Source organism: Erithacus rubecula (genome assembly GCF_903797595.1).
Source record: "Erithacus rubecula genome assembly, chromosome: 24".
Taxonomy (NCBI): Eukaryota; Metazoa; Chordata; class Aves; order Passeriformes; family Muscicapidae; genus Erithacus; species Erithacus rubecula.
In genome coordinates this window covers 4,929,212-4,954,202 of record NC_136676.1, presented here as the reverse complement: position 1 = coordinate 4,954,202, position 24,991 = coordinate 4,929,212, and the positions used below count along the sequence as shown (strand labels likewise).

At 45.1% G+C, this 24,991-nt stretch overlaps 1 long non-coding RNA gene across 1 annotated transcript; it reads left to right on the top strand.

The window, feature by feature from the left end:
- The first annotated feature begins 2,307 nt into the window (after positions 1-2,307).
- LOC306812163 lies at positions 2,308-5,338 on the top strand. The gene is made up of 2 exons (XR_013776809.1): positions 2,308-2,817; positions 4,707-5,338. It is a non-coding gene; the product is annotated as an uncharacterized lncRNA (long non-coding RNA).
- The last annotated feature ends 19,653 nt before the right edge of the window (positions 5,339-24,991 follow it).

Here is a 24,991-nt window from a genome sequence, read left to right as displayed (position 1 = left end):
TCAGGCTTATAAAAGGGGTTTGTTTGTGAAAAAATAAAGAAAGTTTTTTTTTTCCTGATATAAATAATCAGATACAGCAGCAAGAGAAGGTTAAAAGGAAGCAAAAATACTGTAAAAAATCAGGTTTAGGGCCCAGTGATATCTGAACAGGCAGAAAAGGTGTTGTGATTATTATGATTATTTGCATATTAAGCTCTTGTAGGTTCTGAATGACACTAAAGGGATTTTACACCTCGCTGGTGAAAACAGCTGATTTTAAATGATGCTGGGAAATCCCTTTTTCCATCCAATAAACGAGGGGAAGTGTGACAGAATCCCACTCTGGGAGCTGAACTCACACCAAAATGACATTTCAAACAAGAGGGAGGGCAAGGCAGGGAACTGCCAGGGTGACAACACTTTGTGTCCCCAGCAGGGAGGGGAGACTGAGATTTCTGAGATGCCAGGGCAGCACTCATGGCTTGTCCTGATCCCTGCTGAGCCCTGAGAGCTCTTGGATTTCAGGAAGAGGTGGAAGCCTGAGGAATTTATTTGTCACTTGAGCTGGGGATGACCACCAGGAATGAAACCTGCAGAGTCCATTACTCCTTGCTGGTGTGTGGTGGGCTCCTGTTTAAGTTCTCTGCTGCACCATGTGTGGTTTGAGATGAACTTCATGAATTCTTATCCACAGTTCATGGAATAATATTGGGATAATGTTTATTTATATGCACAGAAGGGGCTGTACCTCAGGGATGGCAGCAGCCTTTCCTTGGCTCAGGTCTGACCTAACCATAAGAAAAAAACCCCATAGTTGGAGCTGGCAGAAATTTGGTGTTCTTACATTTTGGGGAATTCAAATCATCCCCATCTCAAGCAATAACAAAATGATTGTTTTGTGAATTAAAATATCTGTGTTTTATCCAAAAGCCATTTCTTACAGCAAAAAAAAAGAGTGAATGTTGTATATCTGACAGGCACCTCTTTGCTACTTAATCTGAAAAAAATGATGTTAAATTAGAGAGAGGAAGAATTGTCCCACTGACCCTTCAAATTTTAATCCAATGAGAAGTAGATCTGATGGAAAGCACTGTGCATGGTATAGGATACCTGAGAGAACTCTGCAAGTGCATTTTGACCCAGCCTTTTGAGACACAAAACTGAGCCCCATCTGCTCCTGCTGTGCACTTGCATCCACGTGACAGAGAAGATTAAAACAAGATACCAACATAAAAATCCATGATACAGGAGGAGCTCCTGGGAGGAGATCCTGAGATAGTGACAGCTTGGAATGAATCCAAACCCAGTTGCAGCCCAGAGAAATTGGCTTTCTGTTGTTCCATGTTTTCTGTAATGCAAACCAGTGTGTGTGAGGGGCTGGGGGGATGTGATTGTCATTAGGAAAAGCTTTTGCCAGCACAGTAGCTCAGACACCAGGGGATAATGCATTACACACTGATGCTTTCCAGGAGTGATTCCACCAGATTCCAGGGCAGTTGTGCTGCTGATCCCATGGGGAGGACGAGCTCCCCAACCTCACCTTCCCAATGCCAGGGCAGGTTCAGGATCCACAGAAATCCCCCCCACCTTCCTGCCACGCTCAGGTTTCACCTTTGAGGCTCCGGGAGGAGGGTGGAATCCAGACAATGGGGCAGAACAATGGGGAAAGCCACCCCCCGGTCCTGTTACAGCTTAATCCCGCCCGGGGCAGGGCTGGCGTGGCACCTCAGAGCTGGGGCACGCCAGAACTCCTGCGGAGATGGGAGCACCTGGCAGGGATGTGCCTCCCCTCAGCCCTGCCCAGGTGCTGCTCTGCACCCAGGTCTGGCTCAGGAACCCTCAGCAGGATGGGGCTGAAGGTCCTGAGAGCCCAAAATGAGCCAGTTTGGGCATCCAGGGCAGCAGAGGGGCTCTGACCACTGGTGGCCATAAAGAAGATCCCAGAGCCTCAGGGATGTGGTGACACCAAAACTGAGTGACAACCCTGTGCTGCCCAGCCCTTCCCTGATGAAGTTTCTAATTAATGCCATAATTTTGGCTTCCTGTCCTGGCTGCTGTGCTGCTGGACACAGCCACATCCCTCTTCAGAGGGAGCAGGTGCTGATGGCTGCCACACTCCACCTGGGGATTGATTGTAAAGCATCTTAAAAACTCCCACTTGCCAAGATGGAAAGGGGACTCTGCAGCACAAGGTTTTCTTCCCTTAGACCTGGAAAACCTGGTGGTGTCTGTGGTTTTGTAAAACCTCTCATACTTTATTTATTTTTATTCCTCTGCTAGCCCTTGGGTACAGATTACTTTCAAACAAGCTGGTTTACTGTTTGCATAACACAGGCTTAAATTCAGTTAGAAATGGATCGTTTTTCAAGTAAAATTCCCCAGAAAATAATTACAAGTATTTGGGGGTGTTGGGGAAAACATCAGGAATCTTTCTTGCTAAGGTCTGGTGACACCTGGCAATTAAAAATAAAAATCCATTTTGTGATCCAACCTTTCCTCCTTGTCCTTGGGGACAAATTAAACTGAACTGCAGAAGTTTCAAACATACTTCTAAATCCAGCATCGTTTGCTTCTGGGTAGATTCTACATTCTACAAATTATTTCTTCCTGGGAAAGTGTCTTGATTCATATTAATGAGGATTCCATGTTTGTGGTTAGGGGAAATTCAGTCTTGTGGCTTAAGCAGCCTCAGGACTCTCATTAAGTGCAAGAGGTTAATAATCTAAACTAGCAGTTAACTAGCTCTGGTCAGCAGAGCATTATTGCTTTTGGCTCAGGCGAGCTGAGCTGGTCCCTTGTCCTTTGCAGTGCCAGAAATGCAGGTGGAGACCAAACCAGGTGAGCCATTTCTGATTTTGGTGCTGGGGGAGATGCTGGGAAGTGTTTGGAGTGGAAATAAGGAAAATGATGTGAGAGGAGGGAGGTGGGAGCTCTGGGGTGAGCTCTTCACTCAGAGGTGAATTGTGCTCTGCTGGTTTGAGACCCTGGTCCAGCCAAGGGCTCTGCACAAGCACCTCAGGCAAATCCCTCTTTTTTTTTTTGGGAATAGAAGGTTGCTTTGCTGCAGCCCAGTTCAAATGTGCAGAACTCCCAGTGGTGCTTGGCTCTGTGTGGGGAGGCATTTCATGTGTCCAGCGTGTCAGGGACAGGCACTGAAAGAAATCATGGAATTCCAGAGCCCAGGTTGGATGGAGCTCTGGAGATCCTCTGCTCCAACCTGCTGGTCAAGCAGCTCCACGTGGATGGGGTTGCTCAGGGCTGTGGTTTGAGCACCCCCAAGGGCAGAGCCTGCAGAACCTCTCTGGGCAGCTGCTGTGGTGTTTGATTGCTGTCCTGATGTGTATTTGGGAATTCCACCTCCCAGCTGGTGCCCAGAGCCCCCACACTGCCCCTCTCCTCCAGGGACAGCCTGGTGCCATCTCTGCATCCTCTGCTCACAACCTGAGTTGAGAGTGCTGAGCTCTCCCCTTTGCCTCCTCTGTGTGCCAGAAAGAGTCACCTCTGCCCAGGGCTCCACAACCAGCCCCTCCTTTGGTCCTTCCTTTGGTGAAGCCAAACTGGACACAGTGCTCCAAACCCAATGGGAAAGGAAGGAAAGGAGGGAAAGGAGGGAAAGGAGGGAAAGGCTCCTTTTCCTGGCTCTGCTGGCTGCACCCTCACCAGCACAGAATCAGCTCAGGTGCTCCTGATGTTGAAGAATTGCTGCAGGAAGAGCAGACCAGTCACAAATTGGCTCTGTCCTTTTACAGCCCATGGAAATTTTAGTTTGAATTGCACAGACTCCAAGCAAATGAAAAAGAAGCAGCCAAATCAGTTATCAGGCTGGCTTCCTGCAGTGTCCTGACAGGTCCCAGAGGCCTCTGCAGGGACAAGGTCGGGCTGGTTTCTGCCACATCCTCTCTGCCTAAATTTAGAATGGTGAAGAGATTCTAATCTGTAAGAGATCTTTTTATGGAGTAGACTCTGTTCCCAGTGGAAAAATTAGGGCATGATCAAATACCTCAGAGTGATGCCCCCCTGCCTTTCCAATGTGCTTATTTCAAGGATAGAGTTCATTTTTGCAGATGTCTCCTGTTGGAGCATCCACAGATTTATATTCTGGAGTTTTTGGAGAAGACATCCCCAAATATCCAGAAAAACACATTTCATTTAGTCTTGCTAACATCAATCTGAGAACAAGCACCCAAAGGTTGTCTGGAAATCCAAAACATTAGAGTGGAGAATCAAAGAGAGCCTGGGCTGAGATGTCTGAAAGCAGAGCTCTTGTTCCCCAAAGCAGCCCTGTGTGCTGTCCAGCCCCTGCTGACACAGCTCACACCACCCTGAGCTGCATTTCACCTGCCCTAAAATGGAAATAAGCTCATTATCTATGATTTTGGGAGGGATAGAGATGCTTTTGCTGTCTGGAGCCCCTATGGCTGTGGTGCCTCTGCTGCATCAACAGGCAGCAGAGGTTTGGTGGGAGCAGGGGCTGCTCTCAGTGAGTGCAGTGCTCAGAACTCTTGGGAGCCCCTGGCTGATGGGGTCTGGGGCTGTTCTGAAGCCCCCCTCACCTTCTGTCAGGCTCTGCACAAGCAGTTCCCCTTGGGAAGAAGTGCCTGGGACTCCAGCCTAGCCATACATCTCTGTCAAAATCCCTATGAATAAATTAACCTTTCTAAAGATTAGTGCACCCTAATACCTCAGGGTTTGGTTTTTTTTTTTTTTTCCTTCTTGTATTTTAACAGAACAAATGCTAAAAATGCCTTGACAGACCTGGCTGGGGTTTGTTCTGTGGAGCACCTACAAGGGATTATGCTGTGAGTGGTGTTAAAGGCACAGCCATGTGATTGTGGTCCCCTCCTCTGGAGTAGGAAATCCTCATTTGGGCAAATCATAAAAAAGCTGAAGCAAGCTCTTATACTTTTCCTTCTGAAACATCTCAAATTCAGCCACCCCAGACAAAGATGAGGTGGGATTTGAGCAGCTCTGGAGGTTTTGGGAGCTGCAGCAGCACTGGGAGAGTGGAAGCACTGGTGGCCAAGTGGGAACAATGGGCTCAGTGTCAGCAGCCCAACTTCCCCTTGTCCTCCAGGCTTTTCCCTCTCTCCCTGCTCCACCCCAGCCCTTATTTTGGTAGGACAGCCCAAAAGGGGGTCAGGTATCTGTGGCTCCATTCTCCTGCCATTGAATTGCTGGAATTGATCTGATCCTTTCCAGGCAGAGGGGGCCATTCCAAAGATGGCAGGGAGTGTTTTGATTTTTGATCCTTTTGAGATGAATTATGGGGAGGAAGCTGTCTGCTATCAGAGGAATTAGTCAAATTCCTTGTCAGATGTGCAATCCCATTAAAAATGCATTATCTGTTTTCAAAGCTTAAGTGTGGGTGTTGGTTGAGAGTCTTTAAAATATTATTGTAAACTTTCACTGAGAAAAAGTATTCCTGAGTCTTTCATGAGGGCTAATCCCACTTCAACTACTGTAAACCTGCAACTTCTGGGGTGGCCTTCCTGAGCAGTGCAAGGCCAAATCATGCCATTATTCTGGGAAAATCCCCCTGGAAGATGCTCACATTTGTTTTATGATGTTAGCAGCAGCCCAGCATTGAGTTGATTTATTCTGATAATGATTCTGCTCCTTAAATTTTCCCTTTGCTTTCCTGCCTGACATTTAGAGTTCAAACAACTCTCTGAATCCAAGAGCTGAACTCATCCCAAATGAGATCCCCAACTCTGCTGCCAGCAAAGTGTAAATTTGTGACATTAAACTGTATCTGCTCCTAACTTGAATATCTAAACTGTGGATGGAAGGAATCTCAGTCAAAGCTTTGAAGAATGTGCTGGTGGAGGGAAGCCACAGGTTCTTCTGTGAGGGATTAATGGGATTTGCTGGAGCAGTCAGTGTCACTCATTCTTTGGAACACATTCCAAGGAATTATTTTAATAAGCAGATGAAGATGCCATGTAAACTTCTCTATTTAAAATACCTATTAGTTGCAGAATCACACACACTTCCATTTTTTTTTTTTTAATTTTTGTTAATTTTTGAGATGTAAACAGGATTTCCAGGAAAATCTCAGAGATTTCAGATGTTTTTCACTCACACAACCACAGCATGGCCCCAGTTGGATTTCCAGTAGCCATGGCACATCATGAATGATGCTCTGGGGCCAGCTGAGCTCTGTTCCACAGGTTATTTCCCTAAACCTTTGCTCATTGGAATTACTGTGAGAGGACAGGGGCAATTCCATCATTTTTATTTGCCTGTATTGATCTGTGAGCATAACTGGGGTGGCCACAAACCTGCAGATCAGTCTGTACAACAAAGGCACATATTTTCAACATCAAAAATTAGGGTGGTCACTTTTTTAGAGGAAGGAAACAGCCTTGGCTGGCAAGATCTCCTTTCTTAACCTGTGCCAGCACCAAGGGCCATGTTTCACATTTGTTTTTCTGTTCCATGCAAGGAGTTGGCAGAAAATAGACAAATTCCTCAGGTCTGGCTGGGTGCTCTGGCTCCCACACTGACCATGTTTCCTGCCTGCATCTCTGGCAAGTGACTCAGTTTCTATAACAGCTCCAGCTCTCTGTGTCACTGCAGGGTTATGGAGCCCAGCTTGGTGATATCTTCTGAAATACATAAAAAATTCTGGGTTCAAATCACTTTTGGCACCGTTGCCAGTCCACCTGTTAAAATATTTTGCAGACAACAAAGTATGAAAGGAGTACAAGAACATGAGGAGTGTTTGGGATGAATGTGTTGTCTTTGAGGGCTTCTAAGGTGCTTTGGTTTTGTTTTGATGGTGGCTGAACTCCCCAGAGATCATAACTGGAGCCTGTCAATGAATGCTGGAGAATGGAATAATCACTCTTTCTTTAGCCAATCCATATGAAAATTCAGCTCAAAATTACAGTTTGAGGAGAGTTTCCCTCTCTCCTCTGCTAAACAAATGCAAGGGCCCCAGCAAATATTCCCTTCCACCTTTCCAGACTCAGCAATCTTCAAATCATGAGCTGATTTATTGCAAGATTTCCACCACTCTTTGCAATCTTGGCCCCACAGAATTCACACTGCCCCAAACACCAGAGGCAGAACCCTGCCTGACATTCCCCAGGCAACCCCATAACCCAGTAAAGGCAGAAAATACAGAAATTTCCTTGGCTTCCAAGTGCTAAGCAGAGAACATGTGGTGCTCAGGTCTTCCCCAGCCCCACCAGGCAGCTGCAAACACAAGTTATTGCAAAGCTGCAAAACAGAGACGGTGGCACTTTAACATTTCCTTGTCCAGAATGGGTTTATCTCAAAATTTTATGTTATTTCAACAAAGTGGAGTGTTTACCATAAATAGCAGGGCCTGCAGAAAGCCTGTTGGAACACTCTTCCTACTGTGAAGCAGCAGTACCTCAAGCCTGAACCAATTTAGGGGAGGCATTGGCCATATGATTTTAATATTAACAAGTGGAGCAAATTTGTGAGTGGGTTGTTGGCCAGTTTCATAGCAAGGGGCACCTGCAACCCATCAGCACAGCTCAGGCAACAAGGTGTCAATGCACAGGCAGAATAAAAACACGAATTTGGGGCGTGCAGGGATCACTCAGCTCGTGGGGAGGTGTTAACATGTGGGAGGAAAGGAAACCTGGCTGGTGTTTGGTGCTTTGTTAGCCAGGGGCAGGGTGAGGGGGGACACAGGGCACAGCCCAGGCTGCTGCTGCCACCTGCAAGGCTCAGGTGTGTGGGCTGGGAGCAGGGCTTGAAGCTGGAGGTGGCAGAAATTGGCCCTGACCTTGTTTTAGGAGGCAGGAGAGCAGCAGGTGGGTTGTGCAGGTCTGGGAAAAGTTTGGGATGTGAAGAGGGGCAGGTGGATGTCTCAGCACAGAGCAGTTTCCTGAAGTCACCCTAAAATTTGTGTTGCTTGAAGGGTCCTTGAAGGACCTTGGAAAGATCCTGGAAGAACCTTGGAAGGAACCTGGAAGGATTTTGGAAGGAACCTGGAAGGACCTTGGAAGGAACCTGGAAGGATTTTGGAAGGATCCTTGAAGAACCTTGGAAAGATCCTGGAAGAACCTTGGAAGAATCCTGGAAGAGCCTTGGAAGGATCCTGGAAGAGCCTTAGAAGGACCCTGGAAGGACCTTGGAAGGAACCTGGAAGGATTTTGGAAGGATCCTTCCCAGCTGTGTCCCCAGCTATTGCTTACATTCTTTGCAGGGATGTAATTTCTTGCCCTATTTCGTCCATTTCTCCCTCCTTGCAGCATCCCAGGGGTGACCTCAGCTCGTTGTTATGTCCTTTCCCTTGTGTGCCAGCTTTGAGGGTTTATTTCCATTTATCTGAACAAGCACAGCCCCAGAGTGACACAATCCAGGGGCAGACAAGTAAGGGCTGTCACAAAAACCAGGGGCTGTGTTTGAGGGAACACAGGTCACCTCCTGATCCCACCTTCTCCCTCTGACAAACATCTGGAGCTGCTGCTGAAACTCCTGCTGGAGTTTCTCTTTACTTCTTTATCCAGGCTGGGAATGTTGGGGCTGCTCAGCCTGGAGAACAGGAGATTGTGGAGACCTCTCTGAACCTTCCAGGACCTGAAGGAGCTGCAGGGAAGATGGAGAGGGGCTGCAGGGAAGATGGAGAGGGGCTTTCACCAGGAACTGGAGTGAGAGGACACCTGGCACAGGGTGCCCAGAGCAGCTGTGGCTTCTCCATCCCTGGAATTGTCCAAGGCCAGGCTGGATGGGGCTGGGAGCAACCTGGGACAGTGGAAGGTGTTCCTGCCATGGCAGGGACTGGATGAGCTTTAAGGGTCTGTCCAACCCAACCCATTCTGTGATTCCCTTGCTTATTCAGCCTTGGCTTAGCAGAATATTCACCCTCCACTCCAGGAGCTTCACACCCACCCTTGGCACGTGGGGACATCCCTGTGCCCGTGGTCACTCCTCACCAACCTTCCTTCTCTGTCCAGAAACCCCCTGACCCACACCCTGCTCTGCCACTCACTGTTTCCTGTCACTTGCCATGGCCTCTTCCCTGGAGGTAAGAAAATAACCTGGCTCACTCCCTCCCAGGGGTAATCTGTTGTTTTGGCATCCTGTGAATGACTGGTTTCAGGCGAGTCTGTCAGTGTCCCTTGCCAGCAACCAGGTTTTGGATGTTTGCTTTGGGAACATTTTGTGGTTGAGTGGCTGTGTTCCATTCCACATGTAAACATAGGCAAAACTCACATTTAGCAGTTCTAAACACTTGGACACTGGTCAAAGGGGCTACTCCACTTCTCTTTATTGAATACACTGAGATTTTGCATAAAGTACAGAACAATTTAGTAGCAGGAATGCCCAGGACCTGCCAAATGTATGATTTTGTTTGATTTTATTTTTAAAAATGCCTAGCACACAAGCTGAGCCTTTATTTGGAAGGAGATATGGAGCAAGCCAAGCTTAATTGACTCTCAGACTGTACAACTGGAGTCATGTCTAAAAGCAAAGCTGCCTTTTCCCTCGGTGTGTGCTCATACTGGAGGCACTTTCCACTCCTGTTTGCATGAGCTGAACCCACAGCAACTCCTCACACGACTCTGCCAGTTTGGCCTGAGGTTGGGACTGGGTCTCCAGCTCTTTAAAGTTTGTTTTTGCTTTCTCAGTCATCTGATTGCTCCCAGTGATGCCAATCTTTGGCTCCTCGCCGTGGCTGCAGCACCAGGGCTCTTGTCTGCTCAGCACTTTTCCAAATCCAGACCTTTTCCTGCTTCTTCCTGTGGCACAGGGGGAATGTGTTGGGCCCTATGTGTTTGGGCCACTTCATTTAATGTCCTGGATTGTTGAGGACCAAGCATTGAACTCACACCCATGAGGAGTCCAAGGGTGCTGCTGATGTCCACTATGTAATGAAAGCATCACTCACAGACCTATTTTAGCTCTAAATATATCCTTTAGAACTCCAAAAGTAGAGTCTTTTCTAGTCAGGGACCTGGGAACAGCAGAACTCAGCCTTTCAGGCATTAGTTTAAGGGCACATTGAACCCTGGTGGGTTTTCATGCCCAGCCTGGAGAGGACTGAGGATGTCTGGTAGCACTTGTTGGTGCTCCACAGCTTGTCTGCTCACATGATGCTGGCAAAGTGCCCCATTTCCAGCTGCTAAATTGCATTCAAAGGCCATTTAAAATACTTTCCTAATAAAACTTGCCTATAAAAATAGTTACTATAGCTGCTGCAAGGATGTTCTAGGAGCTGGTCCAAGAGACAGTCCCCACTGAGATGAGATCCACCCTACTAAAAAAAGCTGAGAAATTGCAGCCTTAGCAGGATTCCAGCAGGAATGAGCAGCAGCAAAGTGGCAGTGGAAGTGTTAATCAAACCTTGGGCTTTCTTAGTTAATGCACAGTCACTGCTGCAGCTGATGGATCAGATATGGAGCAGGGCTGCCTGGCTAGGGTTTCAGAGCTGTTTAAATATGTTACAGCTTGGCTTTTAAACTAGAAGAGCTTGGATTAATTGAGTAAGTGGCACTTAAGAGATTGCAGTTTAGGAGTTGGTGGAGTGTGGCTGAGCACAGCCTGGGTGTTCACTGCCTCTCCCAGTCTGGGGCTGCTCCTTCCCCAGGCTGGGACACAGCAGCTCTGCTGCAGCTTTTATTCTGAGACATGCAGCTGTTTCCATCCTTTGATCACAAGAGATAGCAGCACAGGCAGACCCAGTGCTGAGGAAAACTCCTTTTTTATTCAGAACAAGCTCTGCTAAGCTCAGCCCAGCTGCCTGGAGGGGCAGAGCAGGGCTGGCCCAGTGCCCCTGTGGCAGATGGAACCTGCTGGGTCCCCTCTCTGGCCAGGTGGAACTATTCCCTGTGTGCCATCCCATTCCAAGTGTGCTGGAAATGCAACTTTTAAAAGGATTATTTTTTTCCCAAATGCAGCAGAAACTCTCAAGGGCTGAAATTTCCCTCTGAGCTTGAGCATCTCCTTTCCCTTCTCATACAGGGAAAGGCTGGCTCTACCTCAGCCCCATCCAAACAGCTGATGCTTTAATTTATCCTTTTTGCTATCAATTCAGCAAGGAAAACTTTTCCAGGTCTCTCTGATTTGTAGAAATCTCCTTCTCAGCACTTTGTCCCAGGACAGAGACTTGTTTTTCTTCATATTTGGACATGCCTGCTTCATATTCCAGCTGCCACAAATAGCCCAATTTCTCTTCTTTCATCAGGACTTTTTCCTTCTGTGCCTTTCCAGGGGCAGACAGATCTGGATTCTCTCTGCAGAAGGGATGACAGTAACAGAAGGAGCTGTCAGGGAGCTGCTCCCACTCCATTATTTGCTCAGAACTAGGGACATTTGTGTGTTTTCAGTGGGGATTTAGGGGTAAAATTTACAGGAACTCCTCCTTTACTCACTTAAGCCCACACCAAGGATAAAAGTGCAGACCTCCAAGCATGTCTGTAACTCTTAAAACCTTTTAAGTCTTTAGTTCCCCCCCCCAAAAAGTGCAATAGTTTGATTATGCCCTGGAGGGCCAGAGTGGTTTTGCTATGAGTCCCTTTAGAAATAGGTGATTTTTCTTTTTTTTTTCTGTACCACCCTCTCCTTGCTCTCTCCTCGGTCTTTTGATTTCCAGAGAGAAGTTGTTGCAACACTTTGTTGTGTGGTGAAATCAAACCTGGGACTTTTAGGATTGATGAAAATAAAACAGCAGCCATGGAGCAACACGAGGTGCAGATTTTCTGCCTTTGGAATAATACCCTGGCTTCAAGCAGAAATTGTTTTATTTGGGAATGCAAAAACATTGGTTTCTAGTGCTAGAAAATTGCTTTCTGTGAATTTCTTCTTTCCTTTAAACTTACCTGGCTTTGAAATGTGTAAAAATGTAAATTTTTAGGCTGCTAATTGAGATGTTTTAATGAGACTTAAGATTGCAGAAATGGTCTCCAGGAATGGGTTTGTTCATTTTTGTTTTTATGGAAAGCTGTAGCACAGGAAGTGATGGGGAGGTTTTTAGTTAATTCTAAGTGAAATATAAGAACCTTTCCTTTCTAAGTTGTCTGATTCAGGAGTGGGCACTTGAAATGAAATTTTTATATATGTCTTAATTTTTGATCTGCCATGAGAGGCACAACATAGAGGGATATCACTTATTTCATCCTTCTGCCTTCCTAGAATATAAAACTAGAATATAAAACTACACACTTTTGGGATCATTAGCTAAACCAGATCTGTGTAAAGCTGATTTAACCCACATCATCCAAATTAAAACCAAGAAAATTTACTAACACTGAATTTTTCTGAAGTACCATAAGTGCTGACAACACCTATCAGCTTTAAATTGATATTTGTGCTTTTCCTTGTGTCTGTCATTGCAAAATTTAGGACATTCTTGAGATGATTTTTATAAGTTTCAAGCACTGATGTGCCCATATTGATTTGAGTGATGCTCAACCTGTATGGAAATCAATAAATATTTAGGATAATATAAATATCACTGCAGGGGTGCAGTTTTTAGTGGAGTTCTTGCCGTGCCATCACAATAACCCTCTCTGCCAGTAGGTGGGGTTCCAACCCTGTTAAAAAAAAAAAACAACCTGGGAAACCCTGTCCATGAGTGCTGGCTTCTCTCTCACTTCCAGCCACAAGCTGGCCACATCTGGAAATGTTTGATTTGATATAGTGTCGTTTTACATTGCAGAAATGAGCGTAAGCGGTTTTTTAACCCACCAAGTGAGAAATGTGAGCTGGGTTTTACTACCGACCCTTTAAATAAAAAACAGATCACTTATTAAACCATTATCTATCAGGGATGTGGAGAGGGCTGGAAATATCCCAGGATCAGGATGGGAATTGGAAAGGACACGTTTCTGTCTACTGATGGGCAGAGCTGAAATACCTCACAGGGTGGGAAACAAAGGCAGGAAAAAGGAACAAATTCATCTCCTCTCCCTGGATCTGCCTTGGCTTGGACCATTCCCACTCAGGCTGGGGCAGTGCTGAGAGGAAAGTGCTGAAATGTGTTATCAGGTGCTGCTTGTTATCAGAGTTGGGGTAAAATCTCCTCTGGTGAGCTTGTTGAGCAGGAATAGATCAGGGAAAGCCAGAGCATCCCAAATCTCCCCTCAGAGCAGGCAAAGGAGAAAATTCTTGCCTCTGAAACAGTGCAGCATCCTTTGTGCCAGCTCTGAGCACCCCCTGTGAATGCAGCTCAGTTCTTTGTGTCCCACAGGATGCACCCTGGTTATTGCAATTAATTCAGCCCCTTGTTTTCACCCCTCTTTGAGTGATTCCCCCTTGATAAGGGCAAATCCTGCTGGCTCTGACAGAGCTGCTCACAGAGCAGGGCTTGACTCCCTGTGGATGATGACAGTTGGCATCTGAAACCAAACAAAGATCAGATCTGAGATGGATTTTATTTTTTTAATTTTTTTTTTCTTTTTTTTTGGCCATCATGTTGCATTTAAAAGCTCGTATTACTTTGGCTGTATTACATTGCATCACACTCTGCCCAGTCAATGTGTCACAAAAAGCTGCCTGGTGTAATTGTACCCTGCATAAATGCACCAGAATGCCCCTGAAAATGATATTTCATGCTTGCCAGCTAATGCCTCGGCAAAGATTAAATCCACCAAAAGTAGGTATGTCCAATTGTTCGTTTGGATCAGCAAATAATTCATTGCCCACATTATCTTTTTTTTTTTTTTTTGAAATGTCACTCTGTGTTGTAAATCACTACAGGGCCTGCTTAAAATGCCAGCACAGGGATTTGTTTTAAAGGGAAAATGAAATTTTAGGGCCAATTCACACAGTAGTTTTCCCCCTGAAGCAGGGCTGCCCATCTCCAAAGGCAAAGTGCCTGCTTAGAGGATTTTTCTCCCTTTAAGTTGTGATTCTCCCTGGGCTCAGTTAATTCATGTGGAGACTCCCAGAAGGCACAGGCCTGGAAATGCTGAGGGGAACAAACTGGGTGTTGTGAATGGGATCTTGGGATGCCCCTCTCTGCTCTGTTTTTGTGAATTATCTCAGGGAAAGGGATCATTCTGCTCTCTTTGACCAAGAATTTCCTTAAGAAATGAGTTTCTGAAACACTGGTGGACCTGGGGGATAACAGAACAGCACCTCTGGAAGCACAAATTGACCCTTTTCAGCAGTGATAATTGAAATATTTCAGCATTATTTCAAATTAGGGACACTCCAGCTACTATAAGTGTTGGGAGTTTCCCTCTTATCAGAGTGGTGACATTAAAGATCATCTCATTCCATGCCCTGCCATGGGCAGGGACATCCCAGGGATGGAGCAGCCTCAGCTTCCCTGTGCCAGGGCTGTGTGTCAGACTCATTAATTAGCTATGTAATTAACCTCAGGATGAGCTTTTCAAAAACCACTAGATTAATTCAGGAAGGAAGATGTATCCAGGTAGTTGTTGCCATTTAATTGCTGCATTTTGCCAGTAGAAAGTTTGATGGAATATCCTGAATATCCCGAGTAGGGAAGGACTCACAAGGATCATCAATGTCTCTGTGTTGGCTTTGTTGTTGTGTTGTTATCATTCAAACTTTTGTTGTTGGGAATGTTGAGGAGTCACATTGGTTGGGAATAAAGCAGGATTTATTTTCTGCATTAGTTAATGGCACTTCCTCTCCTCAGCCAGCATTCCAGCTGGAGGGGATGAATCTCAAGCAGAGCAGCAAAACTCATGGTAACACTTTAACAGGATTTATTAAGTTTGTTTGCTTGAATAAACAGCAGAATCCTCAAGCACTTTCTCCTCTGAGGATTAACAAAGAACCTGGTTTCCTGACACGGTGATTTCAGGATATTTATGTGTGTCTTTATCCTCAAACCCATTCACAGATCCCAAATTTTACCTTTTTGTAGGTGGCAGGAGGGACATGGACCCTGAGTAAGCACCTGTATTGGTGAGTTCCTCAGCTCATGGTTTCACAGTGTTTCTCCAGCTGGTTTTAAAGCCTCTGCAGTCAAGTAGGCTCAAAAGATTCATAAATCTGTGTCCCAAATTTGCACCAGCATGACTGTGCAGGATATTTACTCAACAAACCCTGTTCCATGCTAATTTTAGGAGCCATTTTTACATCATCAAGAGTGGAAAACATCACACACCTCTACTGTGAGCATCAACTGGAATGAAATAATATTGTGATTCATGTCCAGGCATGAAAGTTTATAGCTATTATTTAATGCCTGTTACACCTCAATCCCTATATGTGTGTGGAGCTTGTTTGTGCTGTTCATGTTTCTCCATGTATTTTACATTGTTTCTGCCATCTCTCCCTTATTGCTCAGCCCAGGTTATTAATTAGCTGCTCCACATTAGGGGCTAATTAGGAGAAATTCCAGGCTACTGATACAATCCCACATTTTGATTTTTAGAACTGCTTGGAGTGGGTGGTTCTGATCCATTCCTTCCCCAGGATTTCAGCTGAGCCATTCCTGGTTTATGGAGCTGATTTTTCCACAATAAAAAGTCTGGCCCTGCTGCTTTCCCTGGGATAGTTCTGTTTGCTTTTTTTTTTTTTTTTATCCTTCTGGGTGTAGCTTGGTAGGACTGACTGAACCAAATGCAGGTTTGAATATGCTCAAGAAGTTATGAAAAAAAAAAAAAACCCCTTTGGATTGGGTTTGGAACTTGGAATCCACAGTTCATCCTCTGCTAAAGCTCTTTTCTAAACTTGTATATTCTACTTATGCTGCACATGTCTTTGGTTTTTGAACAAAACCCTGAGGTACTGCTCAAGAATCCTTCTGAAACATTCTGAATGCCTCCTATTGAAACATTTTCACTCTCAACCATCTTTTCATGCCTATATTGAAAATTTTAACAGCCTGTTTGTGAAAGAGAAAAAAAATAAAGTTTCCATGTCCATATGGAAAATGACTGAAGGGTATGGACAAAATTAGGGCTTGCCTGTTGGAACATTAACAGATTTGTCACACTCTTAGTCCCAGCTAATCCATGCAAAGTTGGGAAGAAAGCAATTCAGGGTGGATTTGGGAGCTCCTGGATGTGGGAAGGGCTGTCCAGAGCTCAGGGCAGGGATGTTCCCAAAGCCTCCTAAACACCAAAATCCTGATTTGCACCTGGAAATCACCTGCCAGGGGAATGTGCTGCATGTTCTATAACAAAACTGCTGTGGAGAATGTTAACCTGGATATGTAAATGCATTTCTCTTCATCACAGATTTATGGAGAACCTGGATGTACCCCAGGAAAAGGTGTGGGGGGAGATTTTAATGGATCTGCAGGAGCCTAAGAAAGGAGAATAGTGCAGGTGCACATGGGTGTGTGCTCCCTGTGCCTCTCCATTCCTGAGGGGTCCTGTCCCAGCACATCTGGGTGACAGAATTGGGCTGAATTTCTGAATTCTGCTGTGTCTTTGTCACAGCTGAAGACCCCTAAAATTTGAGGTGCTGTGGGTGAATGTGCAAAAGACCCAATCCTTGTTGCTGGGAACAGAGTAATCAGGGAAGGGCAGTTCTTCTGTTCTTAGACTGGCCCAATTATTTTATCCACACAGGCTTATTTTTGAATCAAAATAAGAGAAAAAAAAACTCCTGCAATTTTCCTGTCCATATTCATTCAGAGAAAACTTAGGAAATCAGTGCATTTCCCACTGCATATCCTGGATAAAGGATGAACTGTACTCCATGCTGAAGCTCTGCTTTGATCTCAGGGTATTTCTATTTAATTTCTGGTGTTTTTAGCTTTTATCCCCAAATCTTTTAGCCTGGGACATGGGGTTTATGCACACACTTGAAACCCAGGCCAAAAGAGACAAAGGCTGAAATGCAGAGGCTGAAGGAGGCTGGCACTTTCCTGTTGTAGTGTGGGGTTTGTTTTTTGTTTTTTGGTTTTTATTTTTGGTTGTTGCTGCTGCATTCCAATTCTGATCCTATCTGTTAATATCCCAGCTTGGCTTCACTCCCTCGGAGTTTGATGTCCCAACTTTTCCTTGTTAGCACCAGGAAATCATGAGCTTATAGAGAGGGATAGCCAGTGGGTCTGGGATTGATTACAAACAAAAATCCCAGATAAGATCATAAATTTAACCCATCCCTGTGATGTGATCGTATCAGGATTCAGGAACGTCTCCAAGTTGTTTCCGATTTTCAGCCACTTCATCTGGTTTGCATCCACCCCAGCTGGGAGCAAAGTCCTCTTGTGGTGGACTCTAATCCATGCCAGCCTGGGCTTGGAGGAACCCTTGTTTCTGTTATTATTGTATTATAAAAATGGATAGAAATGCTTTAGACAGGATGGACGTTTTGAGAAAGATCAGCTCAGGCACTGCTGAGATAAAACTGAGAGCACAGGGCTGATTTCCTGCCCTCCCATCCCCTTTTCTGGATTTTGGCTGCATCTAAACGAGTTCAAAATGGCATTTCCACACCCTGAAAGTTTGAAATACTGGAGATAAAACCTGTGCCTGAGAATTCCCTGAGAGGAGGCTTGGAAGAACCCTTGTTTCTGTTATTATCGTATTATAAAAATGGATAGAAATGCTTTAGACAGGATGGACATTTCAAGGAAGAACAGCTCAGGCACTGTGAGACAAAACTGAGAGCACAGGGTTGATTTCCTGCCCTCCCATCCCCTTTTCTGGATTTTGGCTGCATCTAAACGAGTTCAAAATGGCATTTCCACACCCTGAAAGTTTGAAATACTGGAGATAAAACCTGTGCCTGAGAATTCCCTGAGAGGAGGCTTGGAAGAACCCTTGTTTCTGTTATTATCGTATTATAAAAATGGATAGAAATGCTTTAGACAGGATGGACATTTCAAGGAAGAACAGCTCAGGCACTGTGAGACAAAACTGAGAGCACAGGGTTGATTTCCTGCCCTCCCATCCCCTTTTCTGGATTTTGGCTGCATCTAAACGAGTTCAAAATGGCATTTCCACACCCTGAAAGTGTGAAATACTGGAGATAAAACCTGTGCCTGAGAATTCCCTGAGAGGATCCCAAACCAGCCGAGCTCTGTCCTTGCAAACCCAACGGCTGCCACGCTCCATCCCCATTTCTCCACCCAGAGAGACATTTATGCTCCTTCTGCAACCACTCTGTTTTTATGTGCATCCTCCATCCCAGCTGCCAGCTTTCCCTGCTGGAAATGACTGCTGGGCTGCAGCCTGGAGATGTGGGAGCAGATTGAACCCTGCACCTTGAGCGGCCGATGCGCTCCCATCCATCCCCAGCCCCCTGGAACCAGGTGATTGAATGTTAGTGCTGCTTTAACGGCCTCATGGCTGCTCTGGCTGCACAGGACTTGTCTCCTGTGTGACTGTGCCTGGGAAAATCTATTACTGGAGTGCCATTAATCTGAGGCTGCCGCCTCTGGCACTTTCTGACTCTTCTATTTAATGGGCCTCTGCTTCCGGAGCTCTGGAGACATGCTGTTTTCCTCTCTTGATCAGCTTTGTTTAATTATCAAAATATTTGATGCAGAAAATTGACATTAGTTGTGAAGGTTTCTGCCTTCCTCCTCCTCCTCCTTGCAGCCCTCCCTCCCAGCTCTGCAGTGGCATTGAGATCTGCATGCTCCACCTTCACCTGAAAATAGAAAATCCCTGGGAGTGCTGCACTGGTGAGCCACAGGTACCTGCTGTGAGCCCTGCAGATCTGCATTTTGTCTCCTTTCTGCACAGCTGGAAAGCTGGGAAAAAGGAGCCCTGTGGGTTGCTGTGCCTGGCTCCAAGCTGAGCTAACCCATAGGTGAAGGCTCAGTGAGGTTCAAACCCATGGAGGTCCCTTAGAGCTGAGATTTCCACCCTGGCTTCCTTCTCCAGCTGGAGAAGCTTTGCAGGTGTTTCAAGTGAATTTTGCTTGCCCAGTGAGCACATTCCTCATTCCAGGGCTCTGGGATGGGCCCCTATGAATCAATATTTATGGCTAAAACAAAGATCATGGGGTTACACTGGTACCATACATAGCAGGATCCTCATGAGCAGGGAATTCCTGCACAAGTCCTCACATGAACCAAAAAACCCATCAGTGGTGAGAAGGCAAATTCAGCTAAGGTAAATTATGGTTTTCACTGGATGTCCTGAGCTGCTGGAGCAACTCTCACTCCTGTGCCATGGAGGCTGGATTCCATTATGGAAAATAACCTTTCTCCAAGCAAAACTCAGCAGGTCTAGTGCAGGGTAAGAGGGGAAATGTCTGGGCCCTGCTGTTTCAGCCAGGCCAGAGGGAATTGCTGAGATTTGGGGCTGCTGGGAGGCAGAGCAGGGCAGCTCTTTATGTGATGATGAAACACAAACATCACTGTTGTATTGTTCCTATTTTCTCCACTGGACTTGGCTCCTTACCACCAACATCCAACCATCATTTCTCCTTCCCACATCCTCTGCTTTCTTCACAGGACAGGCTGTGAGGAAGGTAAAATACAGATGGGGCCTATAAATATCACCCAATTCACTATTACAGTGACTTTCTACCAGTAAATCACATCCCAGCAATAATTACCCACCTTTACCAGCAAAGCCTTACATGCTGCTCTCACCCTCAAACTGGGATTAGTTGCTGTTTGATGTTTGTGCAGTTTATTTGGGTCTCTCTATATAAATATTTCCATTTCCTCTTATTAATTAAAATTAAAGGCATTAAATTTACTAATTAATTTCTATTAGCAGGCTGTCAGAGAATCTGGAGTGTTTGAACAAAGCATTTTGCAGTGAAAAATAAATAATATTTCACTGGAGCCAGAATATTTTGCAGAAGGACACAGATTTTGATGAGAAAGCTTCCAGGCTTCAGAGGGTTTTCTCAAGACAAAGGGACACTGAAGGAAGAGGTGACTGGACATGAGTGAGTTTTGCCACTGCATGGACGATTTTATTTTTCACCCCATGCAAATAGAAACAAGTTCAAGGTCTCCAAACCTTGCAGTGCTGGCTCAGAGCTTTGCTTTCAGCTGCTGCTGTGCTCAGCTGAGCCCTGCTGAAGGAAGGGAATGCCTGGGCTGCATTGGCACCTCCCTGCCAGCTGGAGCAGGGAATATTGCTGAAGAGACAACCAAAATTATACTTTTTTGGGCTCAGGGTTTGAGCAGGTTTTCAGCAGAGCTCTCACTCTGCCTTGAATAAAGGCCAAATGGATGATTCACAAAAGCCTGTTAGTTACTGGTCTTTGGCTGTGTAATGAAAAAAAAAAAAAAAAAAAAAAAGAAAAAAAAACCCCAAGAAATTAGGTTTATGGTTTCTTTCCCCTCCTCTTCCTTTTTGCAAGGTTTAATCTCGTGTAGTTTAAATTCTCCAGCCCCTCTCTCCCACTGCTTTTATCCTTGGAATATTTTTGTGGAAGTCAGTGGAGTTACCTGTGTGTAATTCCAGAATAATCCATGTCAGGCAGCTCTGGACCACTCAGATAAATGGAGAACACCAGAGAGATCCAATTCAGACTCCCCTTGTGAACAACCACTGCCAAAATATCACTGCTAAACCTGGATGCTGTTTGGGGCTCAGAAATGCAGAGCTGCTCAGCAATTCACATTCACTACATCACAAATTTGGGCATCAGGAGAAGGAAAACCCCAAGCTTCATTTATACTACAAATAAAAATAATCCTAAAGATACAAACCACCAAGGTGCAAAAATGGGCTTTCCAATTCATAAGCACAAGGCACCACGAGTTAAAAACCTCTTGGTTTCTTGGCTGAGTGCCCCAGGCAATAGTTTTCATCTATATTTCTCCATGGTCAGAAGTCAGAGCAGACCACTGCTATCTAAGACCTTGACTTTTTTTCCCTGACAGTTACAATTATTACAGCCCGGGGGACTCATTTTCTCAGTCTGGCCACCCGCTGACCTAGCCTGCAACCAGAATACACTTTAAAACAAACAAACACCAGCTCAGCTCCCCTCTCCTCCTCCTCCTCCTCCTCCTCCTCCTCCTCCTCCTCCTCCTCCTCCTCCTCCTCCTCCTCCTCCTCTTCTCCTCCCCAGCCCTAGAATATTTTCACACCTCTCCCCTTGCAGAAGGATATTAGCCACTATTGCTGAAGGCACAATCACATTATCAGCACCATTCTCTCTCCCTTTCTCCCTCTCCTCCCCCCTCAAAGATAAATTTTTTATGTTGCTATTTTCTTCTCTTTTGTATTTGGCACTCGATATTTACGTGATAAACTGCAGAGCTGCTGCTAAATGGGCCCTGATACAACTTAATAAATACATAACAACATCCAGGCTGCACAGCACTGCCTGTCCTGGCTCCTTGGGATCCTTGCAGATAATGGCTGCTAAATGAAAGTTAAGCCTTCCTGGAAGGAAAACAGATATTTATCCTGCAATAATTAATGGCATGGAATGAGCTGGTTGATAATCCTGCTCTGTTTCCTTCTCCCTGAGCGTGGCTGTGCTGGAGCACCAAACTCCTTGGGATGGATATGTAAGGAATACTCAATTAATGTGCAAGGAATGCACAATTAATGTGTAAGGAATACACAATTAATGTGCAAGGAATACACAATTAATGTGTAAGGAATACACAATTAATGTGCAAGGAATACACAATTCATGTGTAAGAAATACACAATTCATGTGTAAGGAATACACAACTAAGAATTTCTTTTAATTTCTCTGCTCTTGTCTGCTGCTGCAGCCAGGAAATGCTCATATTTAGTCTAGTTTTGTTAGGCCAGGCTTTAGAGAGAATCAGTGTGAGGTTCCCATTGAAGTGAGAGGATTCAGTGAGCACAGAAAGAGCAAATCCAAGGGTTGGGCCTCACCAAGGAGAGTCATAAAAGTGGATAGAGCAAAAAAAAAAAAAAAAGTCCAGATGGAAGGAGAGATCCCAGGTTCAAGCAGATCCTCCTGCCATGGAGGCATCTCACATTCACCTGAAATGCACAAACCTTTCTCTGTTCTCATACCTTAACATTTCTAAAGTTTTTTCCAAATTTTAGCAGCTTTAGTATTTTTTTTAATGTGTACAGGAATCAATTTAACCCGGGTAATTTCTTGCCACACAATGGATGAAATATTCCCCCCAAGCAAACATCCAGTGAGATTTTCCAGCTGAATCATCACTCTGTATCCTGGAGACATGGAATCATAGAATCCCAGAATGGTTTGGGTTGGAAGGAACCTTAAAGATCCTTTAAGGGCAGAGAACCCCCCTCAAACCCCATCTGTACCCAGTGAAGGTGTTCACAAAATGCTGTTTCTTCATTCCTTTAGCCAATGCTGGGATATCCTCCTGTGGAAGTTGCATTTCCTTGTTAAATCCCTGATAAGAAGATTGCTCAGAGAGTCAGAGTGTAAAAATTTGGATGGAGGTAACCTGTGAGTGTTGTACAGCTGTGATTCACATGGGGTGACTTTAGTTCCTGAAATGTGCACACAAAGGTTTTATCTTTCCAGGAAGAAAATAGAAGTTTCAATCAGCCACAGAAGAACATTAAACAAAATGTTTCAGCAATCTCTAAAATCCCTAGATTTTTGAGATGAGCTGTTTTCCCTGTGATAACATGGATGGGAGGATGTATTCATGCATAAACACAGGGAATACACGTGAAGGTACATTCAGGAATCATTCCTCTAATTCCCCCCCTACTTTCCCTTTCCAAATTTCCTCTCTTTTCTCCAACGGAGCCTTTCCCGGGCTGTGTCCTAATTGCTGAAATTAGCCAAAAATGAAGCGAGGGGGACTCACACAAGCTTTTCAGCACAAAGCCACGGGCACAAAGCGTTTTTGGGCTCTATAGAAAAGCGCAGGAGGAATCCCAGGGAACTCCGCACCCCGGGGATGCTGAGCTCGGGGGAGGAGAAGCAGCACCCAGGAATTTCCCTGTTCTGGGTATCCAGAGTTTCCAGCCCACAAAGGAGTTTTGGCAGCAGGGCTGGATATTTCCAAGCCTTGGCTGCTCGCACAGGGCTCTCAGTGCTGCCGGGGTTATCTGGATTTATCGGCAGCTGAGCCACAATCAGCGTTCAGCTGCTGTTTGTTTAGAGACAAACCATCTCCAACTTGTTGGAAGCGCCTTTTTTATGGAATTCACACTCCCGTGGCAAGCACTGAAAGCTTTGCTTTGGCTCTTGCGAGAGGATGGACAGCACACGGATGCGTGGCTGCCTCCCACAGCCCGGGATAACTCGGGAACAGCGCGAATTATTCATTTTAGACCTGCCTAAAGAGCGGGTTTGGCACTCGGAGGGGTCAGGAGATAACACAGCCACAGCTCTGAGCTCCCCAGCCCCAGTGGATGCTGCGGATTCCTTGCAGATGTTGCCGTAATTTTGTTGTGGTACAATTTGACATACGGCTCCCCGCTGCATCCGAAAGGGGCACATTATCTCAATTAATGTTTCACGGCAAACATGGCACTGATAGTATTCATGGGACTAAGGACTATTACCATTTGCATGGTGACTAGCACAAGAATTATGACTATGTGTGTTTTCCGCAGCAAAATTTGCCCTCGGGCTCCTTTTTTTTTTTTTTTTTTTTTTTTTTTTTTTTTTCCCCCTTTTTGGCTTGTGACAATGTTCCCTTTTTCTTCCTCCTTCTGTTTTGATTTCTACTTAAAGTTTTATGGCTCTGTCCCCTCCAGGGTGCTATTATCTTGTATGCTAATAGGGCTATGCATATTCTATTAGCGTTGTCAGTGTGAGATAAGAGGCACATTCTGTAAGGAGCACTCAGGGGGTAATAATCCCAGCAAGGGGTCTCAATGTTAGTACATTATCAGTCATCTTCACATTTCAGTGGAGCCTGTTTATGCACCTCTTCAGCTGCGCAGCCCAGACACCGAAAATTGCTGAATGTTTACGGAAACTGTTGTAGGGGAACATAATGGGGCTGGGAGATTGACTTGATAAAGGAGCCTTCTCCTTTTGTGGCTCGCAGATCCAAGATGTTTGGAGCTGGGTGCAATAAGGAGGATAATATGTTAGGATATTATGTTTGGATAATAAGTTAGGATGGTAAGTTGGGATAATATGTTAGGGTAATATTTTAGGATAATATGTTAGGCGGCAGTTAGCAGCTGAAGGGAGGGGTAAATCCACACTTGGAGCAAAGGATGAGAACAATCCGGGTTCCTTCAGAGATTTCTCTTTTTTTTTCAGGATGAGAACAATCCGGGTTCCTTCAGATATTTCTCTTTTTTTTTTCAGGATGAGAACAATCCAGATTTCGTCAGAGATTTCTCTCTTTTTTTTCAGGATGAGAACAATCCGAGTTCCTTCAGAGATTTCTCTCTTTTTCAGGATGAGAACAATCCAGAATTCTTCAGAGATTTCTCTTTTTTTTCAGGATGAGAACAATCCGGGATCCTTCAGATATTTCTCTCTTTTTTTTTCAGGACGAGAACAATCCAGATTTCTTCAGAGATTTCTCTTTTTTTCAGGATGAGAACAATCCGGGTTCCTTCAGAGATTTCTCTCTTTTTTCCAGGATGAGAACAATCCAGATTTCTTCAAAGATTTCTCTTTTCCCCCCTCTCCTGGTTCACATCACCAGCGAGGACGAGACTTTTTACACCTTTTAAGTTCAAAGTTGAGGAGCCACAGAAAGGAAATCGTGTGAATGGCAAATGAGTGACAATTTGTGACTCTTTGGGAGGGAAATGGCATTGCTGGGTGGCAGCACTGGGCTGTGACATCAGGGCCATGCCAGGGTTTTTCCCAGCTGGGCAGGCAGTGTCTGGATGTAAATCCTGTTTCTCCCACTCCATTCCTGTTCCCACCAAAATTCCCAGAAATTCAGAGTCTGTTCTGTTCCCACCCTCCACTCTGCCATGTCTTGAGTAAGTCCATTATTAAAAAAAAATTTAAAAACTAAATTTCAACTTTTTTTTTCAACTTTTCTGAGAGCACAATTTTCAGGGAACCTTTCACAGTGTCAGGTTTTTATCATAGAAGTTGTAGGAGAAAAGCCCAGTGTTAGTTCTTTGTATATGAAGTTAGAAATAAATATCCCTAAATGGCATTTTAATGGAGTTTTCTGAGTATTTCTCAGTAATGTGGTTGCTTCTGATCCAGCAGAGCAGAGGATTTGTGTGGTGACACAAATGGAATATGATGGGATTCAAAGTTATCATTTAATTGG